Source organism: Berghia stephanieae, chromosome 1 (genome assembly GCF_034508935.2).
Source record: "Berghia stephanieae isolate SIO BIC M18660-M18661 chromosome 1, UCSD_Bste_1.3, whole genome shotgun sequence".
NCBI classification, from domain to species: Eukaryota; Metazoa; Mollusca; class Gastropoda; order Nudibranchia; family Aeolidiidae; genus Berghia; species Berghia stephanieae.
This window is the reverse complement of record NC_088360.1, coordinates 26,273,911-26,280,187: the sequence shown is the minus strand read 5'-3', so window position 1 is coordinate 26,280,187 and position 6,277 is coordinate 26,273,911.

Sequence of the window (6,277 nt, the reverse complement as noted above, 5' to 3'; positions counted from 1 at the left end):
CTGTGTTGTAATTCTGTTTTTGTTTTTTGTTTTTTGTTTTGGTGGGGGGAAGGGGGGGGGGGGTTAGCCATGTATTCTTCTATCAAAATCGTTTGAAGCTTCAGAATCGTTTGGATGTTATTCCGTTCGCCACTTTGCCGACCTAACTCTTCCCAAATGTGTTGGACTGTGACATGTCCGGAAAGGCATCAGGCCAATCCATTACAGTCAAGCGTTGTCGTGCCAGAAAATCTTAATTCACCGGCCTTGCTACATTATTATGTGGGTTATCCTGGTGGAAAAAAAATGGAGGGCTGTGTGTTGCCTGAAAAACGGGACCACATGTTGTGCCAGGATCGAGTCAGGGTTCACTTGTGCTGTTTTTGAATCCTCAATGTTGGGAAGTTCTGTACGATGGTTTGCACTTAAACCTCCACTTACCATCTATTGGTAAATCGTCACATTTGTTACGATGCAACCGTCACTTTTCTCATCCAGATTTCATTTTTTTTTGCTATAGCTACAAAAACTTGACATCCTGTAATAGAGACCATATTGTCGAACAATATTATTATGTATATCAAATGTTCTTCTTGCTTTTCTGCTTGAGTAATATTGTCTGTTTTTGTGATGGGTGGGTGTGAGGTTTGGGGGAAAATTCTGAAAATGGCTGGTAAGAAGAGGGTTAAACCGTCCATATTGTAACGGACCGGTCACCAAAATTCGACATCTTTCACATAAGTAGTAGGTTAACAATAATTTCCCAACAGCAAACGACGGAAAACAAAAGAGAACTTTTAATCATTGGCCGTCTTCTCGGCAATACAATCGATATGATATTTTTTGGATAATCGAAGTTAGCGACTACAAAGTGATGTAAGCTCTTTTTTGTCTCTATAACTATAACCACCTATTTCTCTTAAATATAAAGAATTGACCAGGCGGTGTGTGTCTATAATGTTGTAGAACCATTACTAATCCTCGTTCATTTCTTTCTTGAGCTGTTATATAGAGCAATATCCACTAAATGTGCTCAAAGCGCTTTACAATGGGTCCCTTGTCAACAGCAACATTCAACATGTAGGACGGGACATGACTCCTGTTAGGCGATATTACAATTTTTCGGACAAAGACAACGCTGTTAACGCCAGGTACTCATTTTACAGCTGAGTACGGTGAGAGAATGTGAGTAAAGAGCCTTTTCCAAGGACTCAACTAAGCGCCGAGGGCGAGGCTCGAACCCAGGACCTTCCGATCCGAAAGCGAGTGTCATACCACTAGACCACATAGCCGCACAATTTAACGTGCATCTTTTTTTTTTTTAAATGAACGTTCAATCATTGTTTAATTTGAAATCCCAGACATGTCTTTTAAAACAAGTATTCCCAGACATTTTGATGCATTATATAGATAGTTATCTGCACATTCATGAGTAGGCTCGTACGTGATGAGAAACAAAAGCACCGGCATTGGGAACAGAAATCGGATTATTCCCAAGCTAATATTATGGTCACTTTCTTATCCGGATTCCGATAAAGTCGACATCTTTGACAGACAGATCTGGACGGGCTGCACCGTTTGACCTATAGAAAGTTGATGGCTTATGGCGACTTATGATCGGGAAAACATGGTATGGGCGGGATCGAGGGGATTGAATATCCTCTTGGAGTTCCTGATTGACCGATGTGTTGTTACCCAATACCCAAATCCGTTTAAGATATCTTTATGGTCGTATGGTCGATAGCGTTACGGAGATAGAGCAGGCATAGCAGATGCTCACCACTGTGCAAGCAAGTATATAAACTAGCTGCAGGGTGATTCAATGCGACTATGTTCGAGCCTCGGGAAAAGGCTTTTTACTCACAATCTCTCACCGTACTCAGGTGTAAAATGAGTACCTGGCCGTTAACAGCGTTGTCTCTGTCCGGGAAAAATTGTAATATCGCCTTACAGGCGTCATGTCTCGTTCTACATGTTAATCGTTGCTGTTGGCTAGTGACCCCTTGTAAAGCGCTTTTAGCGTGTTTAGTGAATATTGCGCTATATAAACGCTCAAGTTGGGGGATTTGTGGCAACTGAATTATTCCTAGTTTTGTTTGGATAATCAAAAACAAACTTTTTGTAAATATCTACAATTATAAAGATACTAATCGTTTAGGACGCGTTGGTCTTGCAATGAATTTTGACAACGCATTCGATTGAAGATCAGAGACTATCAGCATTTTAGTTGGAATCAGGAATCTTTGGAAAGCATAGTCATTTTCATTTTGGACCACGCCACTGTGGAAGATACCAATCGGAAATAAACTTTGACCCATCTTCTCAAAACGGTGTTATATCACGTCGGAATGAATAAGGTGAAGAAAGCTAAGTTTGAAGTCAAAAGGAGAAGAAATATAATATAATTTTAATTTATGCACTTTTTGGGAAGTGGCGAGGTGGCAGACAGGTTAAGGCATTGCACTCTGACCTGGAGTGACCCAGGATTGAGCCTCAAACAAGATTAGGGTTATTTACCCCAAAGTTGCTCACTTTCAACAACAAGTGTGATTCTTGTTGTCATCCGAACGTTTGTGTGACGGATTTATCAATGTTTAATTTAATTGAGCTTTTTATATAGCGCAATATCCACTAAATGTGCTCAAAGAGCTTTACAAGGGGTCCCTGGCCAACGGCAACATTTAACACGTAGGACGGGACATGACGCCTGTTAGACGATATTACACTTTTTTTTTCGGACAGAGACAACGCTGTTAACGGTCAGGTACTTATTTTACATCTGAGTACGGTGAGCGAATGTGAGTAAAGAGCTTTCTCTAAGAACTCAACTATGCGCCGAGCGAGGCTCGAACCCAGTACCTTCCGAACCGAAAACTAGTGTCATACCACTAGACCACATATTCCTCCATGGAATGCCTAGGCGATGGCATCTAACAATGTCGCGAGGAAGGAGATTCTTTTTTAAAATGCACTTTTTTAAACTCTATTCATTCTTCTCAATAAAGGCGGATAGATTCATGATTAAGACTATAAATTCTATTTTCAGCATCATTATCACCATGACTTGGTACCGTTTTGAGACGCCGGGCCACAAACAGTTTTTGGCAAGATTGCACAGTAAATTTGATCTTCATTACAAACCGAAAAAAGTCAGGAGATAGATTTCCTCTGTGAATATTATTACATTTTTATATCCTTTTTACCTCCTCGCTCCATTCCCCCCCCCCCCTTGCCGCTCCCCCTCCTCTGTCCTCTCCCCCCCCCCCCCCTCCTTAAATTTCCAGAAGCAAAGACAATCTAAACGTGTTAAATTTGCACTCAGTTTTTTTTTTTCCTTTTTATATGAAAGATTAAAAAAATTTAGTTCGATTTTTCCAGCAACCTGTGTCTTTGTTGTCAGGATGAATGTTCTAAGTGTCATTGTAAAAACAAGTGGTTGAAGGCGCATTGTAATGTTGATGATGGTGGCGGTGGTGGTGGTGGTGGTGGTGGTGGTGGTGGTGGTGGTGATGATGATGATGATGATGATGATGATGATGATGATGATGATGATAATGATGATGATTATGATGATGATATTGATGGTGATGATGATGATGATGATGATAATGATGATGATGATGACGACGATGATGATGATGATCATGATGATGATGATGATGATGGTGGTGGTGGTGTAGGCGGTGATGGTGATGTAGGTGGCGATGGAGATGAAGATGATATTCATTGTAAACCGATCGAGCTATCCAATAATTACTTTTTGTTTTCTCATGTAAAAAAAAAAAACAAAAAAAGAAAAAAAAAAAAAAAAAACGAACGAGAAAAAGAGGGGAAGAGAAAGAATTGGAAAGGAAGTGTATCGATTATTTCCCTTTGAAAGAATTGCTCAACGTTTCCGCATCTGTGCTGTCACAAGAGGCGCTGTGGACAAACCCCCAAACATTATAGTTAATCTTGGCTCCTGCGGTCCCCAAGCTTTCCATCTAAAATCGATACGAGGCAACCGAGCTTTCTTCCCTACAAACATTTCAGCATTTTACAACTTTTCACATTTAAAAGATACTGAATTTTCTATAAGAGCAAGCAAGCACTAGCTCGATTGATAAAAAGCGAGAAGATAGATGTGGCGAAATGATGTTTGCTGCCGTTTGAGGCCTGCCACTCAAGATTGAGGTCTTCCATCGTATGTTATTCAATAAAGCAGCCTGATCTATTATCTGCTCTGTCATTATCTTCTTTATTATCAATGATTGTTATCTTTCATTGTCAAAAATAATGATTTGTTGGCCGGCTACGCGTAATGATATTATGATATGGCGTTCCGGAAGTAGCCAGGGAAATGCTAGAATGAGTACCGAGTACATTTTTAGAATAATAAGTTTATAATGCGCAATGGCTTTTGTATCTCCAGTTTAATTTTTAAGCACTGACTTTTTTTTCATTTTCTTTGATGAATAATATTATAGTATGTGATCTCCTCCTCTTTCTCTTCTTCTTCCTTCTACTCCTCATCTCACGGTCTACTCTTAAAACGCATCGAAGCGATTGATAACGCTCGATGCTACAAAACAGTATTATGCTCTTTAGACAAAATTACATGAGCCAGACTTGTGATTATCCGTCCTTTTCCTCCCTCAACCAACTTCTTCTTCTTCTTCTTCTTCTTCTTCTTCTTCTTCTTCTTCTTCTTCTTCTTCTTCTACTACTACTACTACTACTACTACTACTACTACTACTGCTGCTGCTGCTGCTACTACTACTACTACTCCTACTACTACTACCACTACTACTACTACTACTACTACTACTACTACTGCTACTACAGCAACAAAAAACAACAACAACAACTACTACTACTACTACTACTACTACACTACTACTACTACTACTACTACTACTACTACTACTACTACTACTACTACTACTACTACTACTACTACTACTACTACTACTACTTCTTCTTCTCCCTCCTCTTCTTCTTCATGTACATTATTTGATGCTACAGACTAAAGAGAAAATAGTAATTAAATAGGAGGAGTAGATAACAATGGTCACAGGGAATGGAAGCTTCAATTCATTTTACGAGGACACAATAATGTGGACGTTTCGGGGTTTCCCCTTTGCCGTTTCCTGATAATATCTCATTCGTCTTTAGTTTTTCAATCATCGTGTTTTGCTGAAAAAGGGGAAACCCGAAATGTCTACATTACCTATCTTCGTTGATTAATTGAAGCTTTCATTCCATTCGATTAGTGCCATTTACTTCTTCGAGGTTCAAACAGCAACATTTGCTTTATATATTAAGTGTTGCTTAGGGCTAGGGACTAAGGACCCATTGTAAAGTGCCTTGAGCACATTTTGTTGACATTTTGCTACATCTAAGTTCAAACTGTTTTGTATTTTTACGTTGGCCAATATAAGAAGAATATTATAATCAGTTTGTTCTCCTTCAGGATCCTATCACTACAGTAGACGGTATAAATGAATCGATACCACTTGGGCGATTCTGTTTATTTCACTTCTTATTTTGGGTAATATCGTGCAAGTGTTTTTACGCTCTTCCAACAACCCAGTAATTGAATTTACAATCCCGCCCCGCCTGTCTGTTTTCTTTTCATGTACGGCTTCCATTGAATCGTAATTTGTATGTTTTTTGTGTGGTTTTTAAAAAACTGAATGCGGCAACCAAAGCGATTCATTTGGCGTGCACGCCAAATTGCTAGCCGTTTCAAACAAACCCATTTTTCCCTTTTGATTTTGGTCTTTGTTTATCCTGGGACTTGATGTCCTACTTTTTTTTATCTGTTTCTTCTTTTGCTCGAGTTTGGAGGTTTTCAAACCATCATCTATACACATTGAAAAATTAGCTTTTGTAAATGAAATTTTAAAAAAAAAACAAAAAACAAACAAAAACAAACCAAATGAGCAAACAAATACCAGCAAAAAAAATAAATTTAAAAAAAAAACAAATAAAATAAAAAGTTAAAAGAAGAGAGGAAAAAGATACATCAGTGTTAGAGGCATAGCTAGTTATTGATCGGGAGTCAAGCCGAGAGAGTTGGGAATAGCTTGATCCGGAGCATTATGTTAAACGGAAGAGTCTGTTCGTGCCATCACTTTTGTTTCTTTGTTTGTTTGTTTATTTGTGTTTCTTCGTTTGTTTCTTTTCGTCTTTTATTTTCGATTTTGCTTGTTTGTTTGTTTGTTCTTTACTTTGAATATTTGAATGTTAGATTTATATCTTGCTTCTGTTTTATATCGTGGATTCTCTTTTTGACTTATCTATTTCCTTGCCTTT